The 17,194-nt window shown below is 39.1% G+C and overlaps 1 long non-coding RNA gene across 1 annotated transcript in view; it reads right to left on the bottom strand.

Moving 5' to 3' along the window:
• Positions 1-15,430, bottom strand: part of LOC128928849 (uncharacterized) — a 156,116-nt gene extending 140,686 nt beyond the window's left edge. The window contains exons 1-2 of the long non-coding RNA XR_008474530.2: positions 15,343-15,430; positions 8,573-8,707 (exon numbers count right to left, since the gene is read on the bottom strand). This is a non-coding gene — a long non-coding RNA (uncharacterized LOC128928849). The remainder of the gene's footprint in view (positions 1-8,572; positions 8,708-15,342) is intronic.
• Positions 15,431-17,194: the final 1,764 nt, after the last annotated feature.

Raw genomic sequence — 17,194 nt, 5'->3', positions numbered from 1 at the left:
ATTTTGGAGGCATCCTTAAAGTATTGAAAAACCTTTTTATCCTGATAATTTTTGATAATTTTTTTCATTTCAATAATGTCTGTATTACTTACTTGCCAGTTTTTATTTTATTTATTGTTTAAACTTTTTAACTGAAGAAGAATTTGTATTCCAAAACATGCAAATATCGTATATGTAGCTTCAAGGATTATTTAGAAACATAACACACCTCTCCAAGTAGCAGCCATGTCAAAGAACAAAATACTACCTGCACCCGAAGGCACCTGCATGACTCTGTTCTAGTCACTACATATTCCCAAGGTAAAGGGAAAACTGCCTTCATTTCTCACATCATATATTAGCTTCGATAGCTCTTTTCTTCAACTGTGCCATTTGTTCTCATTTCATCCAACACTTTGTTTGTATGCAGAACACTGTTTTATTGATCATTTCATTAGATTGCTAAAATATCACTAATAGCAACACTGGAATGTTGAAATGTCATTACTGAAAACATGCTGTGACTAGTGACCCTCTGAAAGAACCCTTGTTCTTCAAGATTGTGCATTGAAAAGGAAATGCACAATTATATTAACTGCTACCAATCAGAGCAGCAAAGCCAGCAAAGGAACTAGCAAACTTGTCTTACCAGTATGGTCTCTAGGAATCTTCATCTTAGCTTCCTTACTCTTTGACAATTAACCACTGATTTTCTTTGAACCAACTGGCAAAAAAGAAAAATGAAATAAAAAGAGAAAGAAAAAAGATCTTCATCTCAAAACACCACCCTCCTCCATCAGCACCCTCACTTACTCTCAGCATCACGTCCTTGACACATCCCTCCCTCCTCTTCCAGCTGGCTAGACTTTCCTAGGATGAGGGAGTTTTGATTCTTCACCTCTGGAATTCTGGCTTACCCACCTCAGGAATTATTGCTTGTGCATTGATTCCCTCTTTGATGTTCATCCATGAGACCCTGTAACATAAACTCCAAAAGAACCAACAAGACTCCTGTCTTGATGATCATTGCCCCTCTACCCCCTAGAAAAGGGCCTGACACATAGTATATGCTCAACAAATAATACATTTGTACTCATTTGAAATAATACATTTTGTACATGAGTACCGAAGTTTTAAATAAGATTTAAATTAGGTAGCATTTGCATTTGGAATCTGCTTGGCTCTGCCAATCACTAACCATTCGATCCAGTCAAATCATTACTCTCTCTGTGCCTCAGTTTCCTCCTTTGTAAAATTGGGACTGTGGAGATTATCAAAGGTCTCTAACTCAATGAAGTGCATAAAGGAAATATGCGGAAGATAAGGATTAGGGCAAACAGATCTTCTAAGAGACAGCCTCTACTCAGCCCCAGAAGTTTCTTACTAAGGAAAAACACAAATCCAATATTGCTTCACAGTGTAGTGTTTCTAGAAATGCTGAAACTCCAGATTTTTTTTTACTAAAACTCATAAGAAATGTTCACAATGAATTCAATTAAGAAAATAAAAAAACCATTGGCTGAAAGTGGCCCATAGTTTAATTCTTTTTGGTTTAGGGGCTAGGTAAATACAAACAATCCTTTGACCCATGATCATATAATCTTCCTTAACAAAAAATCCGTTTGAGTATATGATTTATCAGTTTTCTCAAGATCTCTTAAACATAAGAAGAGATTTGTAAAGTGAATCTTTTTATATTTCTGAGAGCGGGAGTAGTGATTTTTCTTAGAAAAATTTATTTCCTCTCTGTATATATATTTCTGCATCATGGCAGTTTGATATCACAGCAACTTTATATGATTTGAGAGCAAAATGATCACTAATCAAATCTCAATGACCATTTCTATTCCTAGTATCTCAAATAAAATAAATTCAGGTCTACATATATAAATTTTTCCTCTTAGGGGTAATATTTTCTATACATTTAAATTAAATTTATAATCATGAAGTTTAGAAAATAAGCTGACCAATGAAAAATTAAAAGCTATTTGGAAATAAAAATGATAATATTAATTGGGGGATAACTGAGAACATGTATCCTGCTTGAAGAAATACTGAAGTTCTTAAAAATAACTATCATTAAAACTCTTACAAAAAATGAGAAGATAAAAACAATGAATATTAAATAGAAAGAGAGAAATGCTGAAAGAATTCATAATATGCAATTAATTATTTTTGTTTTAACTGCTGAGTTTAAAAAACACTGACAGAAAAAAAATAAATACCAAAATGCTAGAATGGAGGGTTTAGGGAAGAAAATTATACATGGTCTTCTTCCTTTTCTTTCTTAATTTTCTGGTTGTGACTCTATCAATTAAAATTTTATATGCATATCCGTGTGTGTTCATGTGTATTGCATCCTCTACCAAATTTATTTCATAATATAGAACACGATTAATAATGGAGGTAAATGAAAACTAGCCATAATATGAAACTGGGTCTTGGGGGAAACAAAATGTGCTTCTTTTTCTTTTTTAACTAAACCACCGTAATACCAAACCTATTTTATGTATTTGTTATTTTTATCCTGAGTTTGATTCTTACTGTGCTTTTACTCTGCCCATAAGCATATCTTCCCTGCAAATTCAGATAAAGAAATATTTAAAATGACACCAGATGTTAATTTCCTTAGCATCTTCTCTTAGACAAATAGGCAGATGCTCCCTCAGTCGGGGAGAACAAGCTGCTGTACTTATCATAGAGATTGGAAGAAAACAAAACACCTGCGGGAGCAGGTAAGGATTAAACCTTTTCTGGACAGAGCCCCTGGGATGAAACAGGCCCTCATTCTGGCTATCTTAGGTCAGGGCATCTGTGCAGTGTGCAATTGACACCCTGAGAAAACAGCGGTTTAGAAAGAAATGTCAGGGTCAGTCCAGGGAATTTATTTGTTGACACAGCTTTGTTACACTATTCTAGGGAGAACAAGATAAAACTACATTGCTCAGTAGTCCTACTTAGAGTTTAAAGTACATTAAGAAATATTAAAATGTCTTGTTTGATCAGTTTTATACTCCCAGATTCATGCAAAAATGAAGAAAAGGGCATGTATTCCGGAAAACTTTTTATTTTATGATCATGACAAAGATAGATTCAGAGATGAAATAAGAGGTAGATTTATGGATAAGCGGGTGTGTAGAAGTTGGGAGGGGAGCAGAGAGATCAACAAATAAGGAATTGCTTGAGGATGTGCTAAGCAGATGATAAAAAAATAGCTAAGACCCTACTGACAAAACCAACCCAATCCTCTTGGGAAGACTGTTTGAGAAAACATTCCAGACAGAGGGAATGTTGTGCAGGGTCATAAAGTACGAATGAGCTTGGCAACTATTAGCACCAGATAAAAGGCTGTGAGGATGTGGTATGTGAAGGGTGAGACCTGGAGGAGATGGCCCTGAAGAGGCAGAGAAGAGGCAAATCACACAGGATTTTTTAACCCAGGTTGAAAGATGTTTTCTTAAATGGCTTGGAAGCCATTGAGAGTTTTTATGTTGGGAATTGGGGTGATTTGATTACCATTTTTTAAAGATCACTCTGGCTTATGATGACATACTTTTCAATATTTTCCATTTATAGTCCTGCCTTTGAACATCCAGGCTGTAATCCAAGCCATCAGACACAAATGGTGACATGATTAGGAAAAGGCTGTCTTTATAGTATCCATTCTGGACCAATCTGTAGCTTTTATGTGCACATTATCATTGCCCCTGAGCCATAATGGGCCTGAAATTGGAGACAGCATTCCACCTGAGTCATCATCCAAACCACTTTATAAAGCCATCGCCTATATATGTCTCTAGAGGCTCATTCAGTTACTCATAAGGCCCAACTTTTCTCAGCTTATGGGGAATATCAAAATCATGGATACGGATGTTCCTATTAATACCATTTAAAGTAATTCTGTTTTTATAGTCACCAAAAAAATCCCTTGACACATTAAACATAACAAATTGAGCAACAACACAAACAGTTCTGTATCTCGGTAAGGGTCTTTTCTCTTCCTTTTTCACCTAATTGTATCCTAACCCTTTCATGTCTTGGCAAAAGGCAAATATCAGTATTTTGCCAGAATGGTGTTATTTTAAGCAGAAAAAAAAGGACCATAAAAGCACAAATAAGTCTTGGGGGAAATAAAAGAGTTTTTTTTTTTTTAACTAAATCACCATCATATCAAATATAATTTAGGTGTAACTGTTCTCAGCTCTCCTCCTCCAAAGCCCATAGCTGGAGAATATACACTCTTCTCATTTTTTCTCAGGCTTTAAGGATTGTTTGATCGTTACCAGAGAAGTTTCTGGACTTTTACGTTGGAGAAATGGAGGATGGGCAGAAGAAGGAGCAGTTGGTAAAGGGAGAGCTGAAGCGCTTAGGAGGATGGGAGTTAAATCAGCCTAAGCAGGAGAGAACAGGAGAAGGAAGAACCAAAAGTTTCTCAGCCGAGGTTGGAGGGGCAAACTGGGGAGAATGTGATGAAGAACAAGAGGGCCTGGTGGAAGGGAGAGAATGAGAACACTGGAAAGAAGAGAAGGAAATATAAGAGAAATGTGCTGGAGGGATGTATTTCATCAGAATTATCCCCTCTCTTTCTCTCCTCCCTTCTTCTTTCCTCTCCTTTTCTCCTCTCCTCTCTTTTTCACTTTTTCCTAAGACACAGTTTTGTAGAAAGATTTAGCTCCTTAAATCTGGGAGCCAAATATAAGTAATGTTCTTTCTACTTGTTTGGAGGAAAGATGGTTAAAAAAAAGAAAGGAAGGAAGAAATGTGGCAGGAAAGAGATAAAAGCAGGAAAATTATCACATGTATAGTTAAAGATTTTGCCTCTTACCATTCAAACTCTTTTACTGTATAAACATTGCATTTTTTTCTAAAACCTGAGAGAAGTCATGTTCTTGCTCAGTGATATTGAATAGCTCTATGTGTGAGAACAGAAACAAGATGCAACAGCTCAGCATGGAAATGGAAGACACCCAGGGATCAGGACTAAACTTATCTGATATTCCAGCTCATCTCTCTTCATGCTCCTCTGTTTATGGATCAGTCATGTGGGCTTGTTCATTATTCTCCAACACACAAACTCTTCCGCACCTTATTGTTATCTTCTCAGCTGAAAATTCCTTTCTCTTCTTCTTATTAATTTATTAAACAGTAATTTATTTTGCACATTGTATGTATCCATGGTTCTGGATACAGGGACAGTCATTCTCACTGAGAACAAATGTTCAATCTGCCACTTTCCAAAATTGCTTTTGAAAGTGTATTGTAACAATTGTAAAATAATTGTAATAATACTATAATATACTATCTTAGCAAGAATCCTTATAAACATTTAATCCTGCAGTAATTTTTTTTTTTTTTTGACACAGGGTCTTGCTCTGTCACCCAGGCTGGAGTACAGTGGTGCCATTTTGGCTCATTGCAAACTCCAGCTCCTATGCTCGAGCAATCCTCTTACCTCAGGCTCCCAAGTAGCTGGGAATACAGGCATGTGCCACCAAGCCCCACTAATTTTTGTGTATTTTGTAGAAATGAGGTTTAGCCATGTTGCCTAGACTGGTCTAGAACTCCTGACCTCAGGCAATCCACCTTCCTTGGCTTCCCAAAGTGCTGGGATTAATAGCATGAGCCACAAAGCTTGGCCCTGTAGTGATTTTATTCACCTCTCATCTTCCCTGCATTTCACACAAAGCCATGCCCACAAAACACATACAGATAGTGCTTTGTTGTGGAAAATCATTGTCTAGAGTCACACAAATGACTCTGCTTCTGTCTTGATCTGTGAGCAGTTCTACCACTGGAAAATCTGTACAGGTTATATCATTAGCAAAAATGAATTAGTTCTCATTCAGTTTTGAAATTCTAATAAATCTACACAATAATTGTATGCATATATTTGAGAAGATTCCTACATACATCCTTATTTACTATATACCTTAAATATTAATAGAATTTAAAGATTGTGATGCAGACTGCTATAATTATTAATTAAAGAAAAGAAGACTGTCTTTTCAGTTGAATAACTAGGACAACAAGCATATAATGAGGCTTGAAAGAGTAAAAAGTATTGACTAACTTTGGTCTAAACATGTAGGCAATGCATCGATAAGGTGAATCATATGCCTGAACAAACAAATCTAACTATCTGGTAGGCTGACCAGGAATGGAAGTCTGGTCATTGGGCTTGCATAATGATTGCCAAGGAGTGGTTGTCTTTTAGTGATCAGAGAAAGAAAACCCATTCATGTGCCAAATGCAATTCTAAATCAATTCTTCAGTTTGCTGCTTAAATGTGAAGTAGTCAAAATACTAGTTGATTAAGCACTTAATTTTATGATGCAGTATTCTTGAGAAAGAGGAACTTAATTATATCAGAGGCATAATGCTAAACAATGATTCTCCTTTATAGTCTACTACTAATAAAGGCAAGGGTTATTCAAAGAATGAGCATGAATAAAAGTGTTATTAATTCTGAAAGAATTACATAAAATACAGGAAGCATATTCTTAACCACATCTTTGGTCAATGGCAATATATACATTTCTGTCTTAAAGACAAAAAAAGAGAGGGACTCAAAATATACTAATAACAGTGTACCCACTTCTATTTCCCCCAAAATGCATGAGTAATTCTAAAATCTGAGTAGGTGTTAGCTATTTATGAGTGACATGCAAATAATTACTAGAGGTTCTAATAAAGGGTGTTTTTTAAAACAATTATTTAAGCATTGATTAAAATAGATAAATTAAGAATTATAAACAGGGCTGGGCACAGTGGCTCATGCCTGTAATCCCAGCACTATGGGAGGCAGAGGCTGGTGGGTCACCTGAGGTCAGGTGTTCAAGACCAGTCTGACCAACATGGAGAAACCCCATCTCTACTAAAAATACAAAACTAACTGGGTGTGCTGGTGCATGCCTGTAATCGCAGCTACTTGGCAGGCTGAGTTAGGAGAATATCCTGAACCCGAGAGGCCGAGGTTGCTGTGAGCCAAGATTGCACCATTGCACTCCAGCCTGGGCAACAATAGAGAAACTCCATGTGAAAAACAAAGAAAGAAAAAGAATTATAAGCAGTTTAGTGTACAGTCCTCTATTCGTCCATTCTCACACTGCTGTCAGAAATATCTGAGACTGGTAATTTATATGAGAAAGAGGTTTAATTGACTCATAGTTCCATAAGGCTGGGGAGGCCTTCAGAAACTTATACGGTCATATCAGAAGGCAAAGGAGAAGCAAGTACCTTCTTCAAATGGCAGCAGGAGAGAGAAGAACATGTAAGAGCATGGAAAACCGTCTTACAAAACCGTCAGACTTCCTGAGAACTCACTCACTGTCATGAGAACAGCATGGGGAAATCACCTGCTATGATCCAATCACTTCCCACTGGGTCCCTCCCTTGACATGTGGAGATTTTGGGGATCACAATTTGAGATGACATTGGGATGGGGACAGAGTGAAACTATATCAAGTTCAAACGTAAGAGATAAGATTAACCAACTGAGGATTGATTGGCTGGAAGAAATCCCATTTATAAAGCAATTATTTATTTTAAAAAATAAAATAGAGATATCAATACATGCCATTTTTGTTTCATAGCAATGTACTAGAGGTGAAATTTGAAATTTTCTTTAAAATTTTAAAAACAGATTGTTTAGATATATATTGTGGCATTTTCAGTAAAATCATATTTGGTAAGTGGGGTTATGATTTTTTTTAATGTCTTACTTTCATAAAGACAAAATTCTCACTATATCCATATAACTGTGAGTGATTGGGAATTAAAAAAGGAAAACTTATTTCATGAGAAGGAATGAAAAAGGAGAAAATCTATTACAAATATTTCCAATAGAAAACACAATATGTTATGTTTAGCAGCTCAATAGTTTGTTAGTTTCAGAAACTCATTAGTTTATGTCAACAATTATGAACTAAAAGCACAAAACAAAACACTATACGACTAATGTAAGAAAGATAAAATACTAAAGTAAAAATGTATACTTCTTAATGAGAAAGAACAAACTCTTGTTTTTTTAAGTGCAGCTAAAAAGACCATTAAAATGTAAACTTTACCTATGAAGAGTGCCTGAGCAAGAATCTACAACTAGAACAAGAAAGTGAGAGATTATGCAACTGGTCTTTGAGAAAGTACAAATTGTAATTTACAATGCATAACTCTGAGATGCAGGGGAAAAAGAAACACAGTAAACGCAGCCCTTTAAACCACCCTCCTATGCTTCTAACATAACCCAAGAAGAGAGTTTTGTCTTCAAGAGACCCCTCTTTCCACAGATGCCTTCATAGGAGAAGATGGCAATCCCTCTAACAGTACTAGAAGTGACTAGAACTGGCATGTCGTGGCTGCTGCTTCTCACCAGCATAGACAGACTTTCAGCAATTAAGGCAAAGCATCCTGCTGAAAAATCCCCTGGTGAAGTGATTTAGGCTTGACAGACATGCTCCAAAATACATATTCTCTTAAACTCACATTGATAATACCACTTTTCTTAATTCCAGAGTTCTCAATTCTATAAAATTTCAGAGTTGAAATCTAGAGCAAACCTCTTGAACATCAGCATATTTGTTTATAAACAAAGTACCATGTCATCCATCTTCTTTTTCTTCCCTCTACTCGTCACATCTTTTTTTCATTCTCTCCCCATGTCTTTCTGCAAAAGTCTGTTGATACTGGCAGTGTTTCTGTATGGGTCTGCATCCCCCTCAATTCTTGCCTCCTGAGAAGAAAGAATTTAACTGAGAGTCATAAGGCAGAAAGAGACTGAGGGAAGTTTTAGAGCAGGAGTGAACATTCGTCAAAAAGTTTAGAGCGGGAACAAAAGGAAATAACGTACACTTGGAAGAAGGTCAAGCAGGAGACTTTAGACTACGGTCAAATGCCCTGTTCGACCTTTGACTTAGGGTTTTATGTGTTGGTATACTTTCAGGGTCTTCCATCCCTTCTGCCTCGATTTTTCTATTGGGGTGGGCTGCCCGCATGCACAGTAACCTGCTAGAGCTTGGGAGGGGTGCATGCACAGTGTTCACTGGAGTTGTATGCATGCTCAGTTGAGGTGTTGTTTCCTTACCAGTCAAATGTCTCTAGGAAGTCGTATACCAGTTAAACTCCACCATTTTGTCTCTTAATGCACATACTTGAGCCCATTCATCCAACTCCTGAGATTTTGTTGTTGTTGTTGTTTTGTTTTTTTTGTTTGTTTACTTGAGACAGAATTTCGCTCTTGTTACCCAGGCTGGAGTACAATGGCGCGATCTCGGCTCACCGCAACCTCCGCCTCCTGGGTTCAGGCAATTCTCCTGCCTCAGCCTCCTGCGTAGCTGGGATTACAGGCACGTGCCACCATGCCCAGCTAATTTTTTGTATTTTTAGTAAAGACGGGTATCACCATGTTGACCAGGATGGTCTCGATCTCTTGACCTCGTGATCCACCCGCCTCAGCCTCCCAAAGTGCTGGGATTACAGGAGTGAGCCACCGCGGCCAGCCCCAACTCCTGAGATTTTACAGAGAAGCTGCTGATCACCAGTTTCAGGTTTTTACAACTGTTGGGTAACGGCCTTTGCCTGGCACTGGCTGTGACCAATTATTATTTTAGAGTCAGTTAACAGTTGCCTGCCCATCACCTGATAGTCGCCTGACATTGCTGGTGATGTATCATTGGCCAAAAGGAGTCAGTTGCTAAATGCAATCCATACAATTCTCTAGTAGAAATAAAATACATTAGCATAAAAATATAATTAATGCAAAAATATAAAATAAATACGAAACTATGAGATCTATACAATATGCATATATCACACTTAGATTTCTATTCAAGTTGATGTTCCATTACACAATATTTTCCTGAAAACTTGTATGTAAACAGTTCAGTGTCAATTTTTGCAAACTTTTACATAAATTGTACATAAACCTAAACCATTTCTTATATGGGGGTATGAAAGTAAGTTGTTTAGTATATGAAGTTAAGATTTTCTGAAGTCAAGACTCAAGATTTACGCAGACACTAAAAACATCATTCATTGCTTTTTTAAAATGTAGACATTTAAAATATTTTCATAAAGCAATGCACACCTAGAAAGTCAAAATTAAATAGAAGTTGAATAATTGATAGATTTATTGACAGTATCATCTAGAAGAAAATAATTAACTGTCTTGCCTAAATAATCTCTCCTGGCTTTTTGAGGGCTTGGGAGTTTGGGGCATCAGATGTGGCATTTGAGAGCTGTCTCATTTATCTTAGCTACAAGAGCACTATGTTTAGAACCAGCATTCTTTGTTGAAGTTGCTTGAGTTCCTCTTGCTGAGATATGACACATGCTCGTTTGTGCTATCCAAATTTGCAAGAAAATTGCTCATTGTGGAACCATTATCATCAGTATTGTGGCTTCTCTGATTCACATTTAGCCAGTGTAAACTTTCAATCACACTTCTTCTTTCCAAATATTTTACTGTACTTGTCTTGCCTCAAAAGGATTATTCATTGCTCTTTCGCTTTTTGCTTAGTTGTATTCTCTGCATATGTTTAATAAAGGTCTACATATTGCACTTTAACTTCAAAACTTCTGATACAACATGAAACTCATGAGCAATTTCCATTTCCAGAAATAGCAAAGCATCCTTTTGAGATGTTGTTAAAGGCTGCTTTAATATAGCATGTGTTTATTTAAACTCAGTGCCAAATAGCTCCTTGGTGATGGTTTCTGCTTGTAGCCAAAGGTTGAATAGGCCATGGAGTATAATTCTAAGAGTGAAGGAGGTTGTACTGTGACAAGTCTAAAGCTCTCTAGGGAAGGAAATGTTAGCAAGCATATACTTCTCCTTTCAGGAGTAAGAGTCTCATCTTCATTTCTCATCATTGGGCCATTAGGTTTGTCAAATTCTAATACATTGTTAAGGTTCTATAGGGAACCAGATATTAATGCCTCATTTCTCCTTTCTGGGATGAAGAAATGTATATAGTCATATCTCTTAACATCTGACATGACACACAACCTGGACAGAAAAAAGAGAATAGCCCATGCATAAAAACTAAAAGGTAAGATTTTTTTCTATTCTCATACAATAATTCACTTCAATTTTGGAGAATAGAGAAAATAATACCTTAACCTTACAGAAAGGAGTGAAAACCCAAATACACAGTATAAATATTTTTGAATGCATGCCCACACACATACACAAAATTGCTGGAAAAAAATAAGAAGAAAATAAATTTTGCAAATATTATCAATTAAAGACTTGAATGAATTATGACCTAAACATTTAAAAAATGTTCCACAGGGCCAGGCGCGGTGGCTCACGCCTGTAATCCCAGCACTTTGGGAGGTCGAGGCGGGTGGATCACGAGGTCAAGAGATCGAGACCTCCTGGTCAACATGGTGAAACCCTGTCTCTACTAAAAATACAAAAAATTAGTTGGGCACGGTGGCGCATGCCTGTAATCCCAGCTACTCAGGAGGCTGAGGCATGAGAATTGCCTGAACCCAGGAGACGGAGGTTGCGAGGGAGCCGAGATCGCGCCATTGCACTCCAGCCTGGGTAACAAGAGCGAAACTCCGTCTCAAAAAAAAAAAAAAAAAAAAAAAAGTTCCTCAATTTATAAGCGAAGTAAGAAGAAAAATATTTCTCCCTTTTTTTTTCTTCTCTCCCTCTTTTTCCCCTACTTAAAAAAGTACTGAATTGGTTGAATGCTTTTATTTAAATATCTTATCGGAGCTTAAGCCTCCTGACATTCATCTTGGCAAAATCGTGTGCCTTCAGCGACAGTGAGTGCTCCCCTTCTCTGTCCCCTGACTGATTTGCATGCTGTCTCTGGTGTCCCCAGCAACAGGTGTCTCATTAGCACCTGAGCGATGCCAGCTTCTGAGGAAGGCTGTGAACTGATTAAACACATGCTCCATTTTTATCTCTTTATGAGTCATTACTTAAAGCTTTTATCACCAGATTGCCACACTTAATTACGTGCAGCCATAATTAAATATGAGCATTCTTAGGTCTGCTTTTTAAAATTGTAGTTTAAACTTCAGTGACATGTTTTGCCATTTGCTAATTTAAAGCCATTTTTAAAAGAGCAGTAGATGGTGCTTTGTTGAAGGGGGCATAGTAGGGGAAGGTTTTTATTCTTTCATACACTAGGTTATATAATTTTTCTTAATTTCAAAAAAATCTACACTGCATGTAAAGGTTAGAGAGAATCATCAGAAGCAGGGGCAATTAAACTAGAGTGTGCTAAGTTTGTCTTTATGGGTGCAGGAAACTCTGGTATTGCTTGCCTTATAAATTACAATTTAGCTAGGATTCTAGGAAACCTCAGGCAAAAATCAGACAATTATCTGAATTCTCCCTTTTCCTTGTCTTCTGAAGACATCTGTTAATCGGATGAGGACAACATAAAACAAAATCATCCACGTTATCAAGAGGATTACGAATCAATATTTTATTTTTCTTCTGACATATTTCTATTATCCATTTCAGCCAAAATTACTTGGCTAAAATAATTTCATGTTTTGTTTTTTGCTCTGGTCTCCTTCATACTCTCTTATAACTCAGGGCTGAATTAGAGTCCCTCTTCTTATTTGGTAAACCATGGAGCAATCAGAAAGTTTGGTTATATTGTCATGCTTATCTGTGGCCTCTCCAGGACACTCCCATAAGTTCATGGATCTTTCAATATTCTCCAAATTCTGATCACCTACTTGCCATAAACAATTTCATCATTCGTCTAAGAACATGTACCCCTTTCTGCTCTAACTCCCGTCGCTACCCTAGGATGCTGGGAAAATACAGCCACCCTATCCCTTTCTTCCTGCCTCCTAGGAACAAACATGCCAGATTTATGCAAGCTATACAAGCTATACAAATTTCTTTACCTGAGATTTAAGGCAAATCATACTGGGAAGTATGAAAAGAGAGGGCAGAACTTTTTTTTTTGAATGTTAACGTGAGAAGACACCTAAAATCTGAGCATGCTGTGAGGACATTTTGGAAGATCTTCTAATTAGCACACCCACATCCCAAGCACCACTTTTTTTTTTTTTGAGACTGAGTTTCGCTCTTGTCACCCAAGCCTGAGTGCAATGTTGCAATCTTGGCTTACTGCAACCTCTGCCTCTGGGGTTCAAGCGATTCTACTGCCTCAGCCTCCCGAGTAGGTGGGAATACAGGCACCCACCACCACACCCAGCTAATTTTTGTATTTTTAGTAGAGAGGGGGTTTCACTATGTTGGCAGGCGATGCTGGTCTTGAACTCCTGATCTCAGGTGATCAGCCCACTTGGGTCTCCCAAAGTGCTGGGACTAAAGGTGTGAGCCACTGTGCCTGACCCACGCCCCTCATTCTTTGAGGCTTACAGACTGAACTCCATCCTGCTTTGTGGGAAAATTTCCCTTGTCTCAGAAAGAGATCTCACTCTGGATCTCTCCAGGGTGGTCCAAGTTCAGGAAGTGTCCTGACTGTCAGCCAGATGGAATTGTTTCTTCTGGTTTATCCTTGTAGGAGACAAGAGAAGAGTCTCAAGGGTGATGGAGGACAGACTATAACACATAAACAGGAGTCCAAGTGCCTCTTTCTTTCTTTTCTTTCTTTCTCCTTCCTTCCCTCCCTTCCTTCCTTCTTTCCTTCTTTCTCTTTTTCTTTCCTTCCTTTCCTTCCTTTCTTCCTCCCTCCTTTCCCTTCCCTCTCTTCCCTTCCCTCCCCTCCCTCCCTCCTTCCTTCCTCTTCCTCCCTGTCTCTCTTTCTCTCTTTCTTTCGACAAAGTCTCCCTTTGCCACCCAGGCTAGAGTGCAGTGCCACAATCTCAGCTCTCTGAAACCTGTGCCTCCCAGTTCAAGTGACTCTCATGCTTCAGGCTCCCAAGTAGCTGGGACTACAGGCATGCACCACCACACCTGGCTAATTTTTATCTTTTTTGGTAGAGACAAGGTTTTGCCATGTTGGCCAGATTGGTCTCAAACTACTGACCTCCCGGGATCCACCAACCTCAGCCTCCCAAAGTGCTGGGATTTCAGGCATGAACCGCTGTACCTGGCCTTAGCAGGTTTCTTTGCTCATTGACCAACTATGACAATTTGGATACTTTGTTTTGAAGATTTGAAAATAGAAATAAAAACAAGACAAAACCAAACACAGAGCCTCTCAACCATAACTGGATTCAGAAAATTAAAAAGAAAAAGAAAAAGAAATAGACTGCTTCCTAGGACTCGCTTCAGCCACGGCTTGATAGAAGGGTATCAACATCAACAGGACCTTCAGGGTTTCCTTCTATTTCCCAGTTTCCTTTCAAGTAGCCCCTCCTGGGCTTAGTGCGCTGAAAGCGTAGAATGGTTTCCAAAGAAAAATTGCAGCAGATGGAGTTAAGCAGGCAAGAAGGACTTCCCTCAGTTCTGTTGCAATAGAGGAGAGAAATTGAACTCAAATCCTCTGGAAGGCAGCAAGGGTTTTAAGTGCTGGAATGAACTAGCGGAAAACCACTGGTGAACTTTTGAGAGGGGGATGGTCAATGCCATTAGGCCGTCTGTGCTTCTAACTGGCACTTAGAGGAGTTAGCATCCTACCTTCCCAGGGAGATTGGGAGCTAAGGGCTCTCTCTTTCTTAGTGATTGAAATAATTACATTTCTAAAGGATGGCTTCCAGGTTCTTGAGAAATAGGGTGCAGGGTTGCAAAACTGGCAAGAGGCTATCAGAAGATTTACATTTCAAAAGGGCAGAGAAAGAATGTGATATTGAAAGCTTTCCAAAGTAAATGCTGTTGAGGGAAGGTGTTCTCTTTTTGGGTCCGTGAGGGGACGAAGCTTTAAGGGCAAGAATTTGTCCTCCTCCCATCTCTTTCTCTCAGGGAAATTCAACGGTTTATGTTTGAATTTTGCGGGCGCGGGAAGAAACTGAAATTCAATCACTCCAGCGGAAGTTCTAAGGAACTCCTTTCATTGGCCCAGGGTCTTGGAGAAGGTGGGGGTTTCTCCCAGGGTAAAAGTGCGTGCTCCCTCACCTGCGCCGCATTTCCAGCTTTCTAGAATCCCCTCCCACACGGTGGGAGCTCCCTCCAGGATTTCCCCTCTGGAATCCCCTTCCACACTCTTCGTGGAAGCCTTTTTCTTCTTCTCCTTTGCTTCTCTTTTCTCTACCTAAATAAAATCACTTTTCTGCAACTCTGTTTTAGGTCTGAAATTTTACTTTGCAAGCACTGAACCTGTAAATCAACCTGCACCCCTAAAAGGCTACCCCCCTGGAGGAAACCTCAACTGCTGCCCCTTCTATGCCCCATTTCAGTAGGAAGTAGGCAATCAACGCCCCTATTCCAATAGAAGTTAAATTTTCCTGTTCAGAGGAGGGGAATGAGGGAATGAGTTCTCTTACCGGGTCCACGAGGGGGCGTAGCTTTAAGGGCAAGAATTTCCCAGCGCCATTCCCCCGTCCCATCTCTCTCCAGCCCTCTCCATCCGGGAAATTCAACGGTTTATGTTTGAATTTCGGGGGCGCGGGAAGAAACTAAAAGTCAATCACTCCAGCGGAAGTTCTAAGGAACTCATTTCATTGGCCGAGGGTCTTAGAGAAGGTGGGGATTTCTCCCAGGATAAAAGTCCGTGCTCCCTGACCTGAGCCCAATTTCCAACTTTCTGGTATCCCTTCCCACATGGTGGGAGCTCCCTGCGGGATTTCCCCTCTGGAATCCCCTTCCACACTCTTTGTGGAAGCCTTTTTCTTCTTCTCCTTTGCTTCTCTTTCCTCTACCTAAATAAAATCACCTTTCCGCAACACTGTTTTAGTTCTGAAATTTTACTATGCGAGCATACGGTGCAGCTGAAAGTGGCCCCACTGCTTATTATTTAAAAGGTTAGAGGCCGGCTGGGCGCGGTGGCGCAGGCCTGTAATCCCAGCACTTTGGGAGGCCGAGGCGGGTGGATCACGAGGTCAAGAGGTCGAGACCATCCTGCCCAACATGGTGAAAGCCCGTCTCTACTAAAAATACAAAAATTAGCTGGGCATTTGGCACATGCCTGTAGTCCCAGCTACTCTGGAGGCTGAGGCGGAAGAATCGCTTGAACCCAGGAGGCGGAGGTTGCAGTGAGCAGAGACTGGCCACTTTGCTCCAGACCGGTGACAGAGCAAGACTCTGTCTCAAAAAAAAAAAAAGGTTAGAGGCGAAGAACCACAACATCCAAAAAAAAAAAAAAAAAAAAAAAACAACCCGGTTACACTCTGAGAAAGGGAGACCAGCGATCTATAGCCAGGAAGAAACCTGAGTTTAAATCAAGCTGAGATATTAAGGTTGTCTTGTTCAGGTCGAATCTCCAAGTGAGAATCAGAGGCTTCGGAATAACTTTTATCAAAAACATAAGCAACCGAGCGTTAACCAATAACCACACTTTCTTAGTAGTGATTAGTCTATTTTCTAAGCCATTATTGTCTACGTTCATTGTCTACTTTCTTGAACTCTTGACCTCAGGTGATCCACCCATCTCGGTCTCCCAAAGTGCTGGGATTACAGTCGTGAGCCACCGCGCCCATCCTCATAATCTACTTTCTAAGGCAATATTGTCTAAGTCCATACTGTGAAAAAATAGTTGGCCCAAGAGCAAGCCTCTTGCTATGTCATTAGGAATAATGTCTTCCCATTATTGTATGGGGCACATTTGGTTCTTTCCTATTCACCTTGTAAGTGGTGGCATCAAATACCAACATCAGGTGCAAATGATATGCCTTTGCTCCTCAATGCACAGAACATGACATGTTAAAAAAACAAAACTAAATCAAATGAAGTTGGCCTGGGTACCATCTTTAATTTAGGTAAGCCCAGATACTTTGGAGAGGGTCTTTGGTCTTTTATCCCTTGTGGTGACTTTGCTTATTGCTTCGGATTCACTGTCATCATTATTTACTAAAATCATTCAGCTTCATTTCTTTCTGTGCTGATTTTGGATGCAAAGATTTTGATCAAGTCTCTTGGGGCTTACTTTTTAGATAATGCATGTATCTTCACTACTTGAGGGGCCCCTCCCTCTAAGGTATTACTTTTCCTGTCTTTGAGAAGTGATCTTTCTCCATATTGCGTCACTTATGTCTTCTAATCCTACCAGATTTATTCATGACCTTACAAGTATGTTGCAGCCTAATTCCTTAAAACAGATGCTGATGTGAAGAAATTACATGTTTAAACGAAAGGGTTGGTTATCCTTCCATGTAGGGAAGGGGAAGGGACAGGTTATTA

Source organism: Callithrix jacchus, chromosome 8 (assembly GCF_049354715.1).
Source record: "Callithrix jacchus isolate 240 chromosome 8, calJac240_pri, whole genome shotgun sequence".
Classification (NCBI taxonomy): domain Eukaryota; kingdom Metazoa; phylum Chordata; class Mammalia; order Primates; family Cebidae; genus Callithrix; species Callithrix jacchus.
This window is presented reverse-complemented; position numbering and strand designations above follow the sequence as displayed.